This window comes from Triticum urartu, chromosome 4 (genome assembly GCF_003073215.2).
Source record: "Triticum urartu cultivar G1812 chromosome 4, Tu2.1, whole genome shotgun sequence".
Lineage (NCBI taxonomy): Eukaryota > Viridiplantae > Streptophyta > Magnoliopsida > Poales > Poaceae > Triticum > Triticum urartu.
Genome location: NC_053025.1, coordinates 604,895 through 605,505, shown reverse-complemented (window position 1 = coordinate 605,505; position 611 = coordinate 604,895). Strand labels below are relative to the sequence as shown.

Below are 611 nucleotides of genomic sequence, written 5' to 3'. Positions count from 1 at the left end.
GTCATCGTCTTGAGAGTCCTCATCATCATCATACCGGTACCAGCAATCTTTTGCTGTGTGACCGGGCTTGCCGCAGATCTGGCACCGCGGAGTCTCTGGACGCGTGCGGTTGCCACCGCCACGCCCACGCCCACGGCCTCGGCCGCCCGAGCGTGGAGGAGAATGGCCGCGATCGTGTCCGCCGCCGCCTCCAGACCATCCCTTGTAGCGAGGAGCACCACGTGAGCGGGATCCACCGCCCTGGCCACGCGACGCCATGTTGGCAGAAGACTTGAAGCCACCAGATCCATTGAACTGGGCCATGCGCTGATCAAAGTTTGACAGCATGGCGAAGAGCTCGTCGAGGGTTGCAGAAGTGACACGGGCGTCGAGAGCCGACACCAGAGGTTGATAGTCCGCCTCCAACCCAAGGATGATGTATGAGATGAGCTCATCGTCTTGGATAGGCTTGCCCGCCGCGGCCAGCTCATCAGCGTAGCCACGCATGACAGCGAAGTAGGACGCAACCGAGAGGTTACCCTTCTGCGCATTGATGAGGGAGGTGCGTATGTTGTTGATGCGGCTCGCCGATTGTGACGAGAACGTGGCCGCGAGTGTCGTCCAGAGCGCGC

At 61.4% G+C, this 611-nt stretch overlaps 1 pseudogene; it reads right to left on the bottom strand.

Annotated features, from left to right (window-relative positions):
• Positions 1–308: 308 nt before the first annotated feature.
• LOC125555137 lies at positions 309–447 on the bottom strand (annotated as a pseudogene).
• Between the last annotated feature and the right edge of the window lie 164 nt (positions 448–611).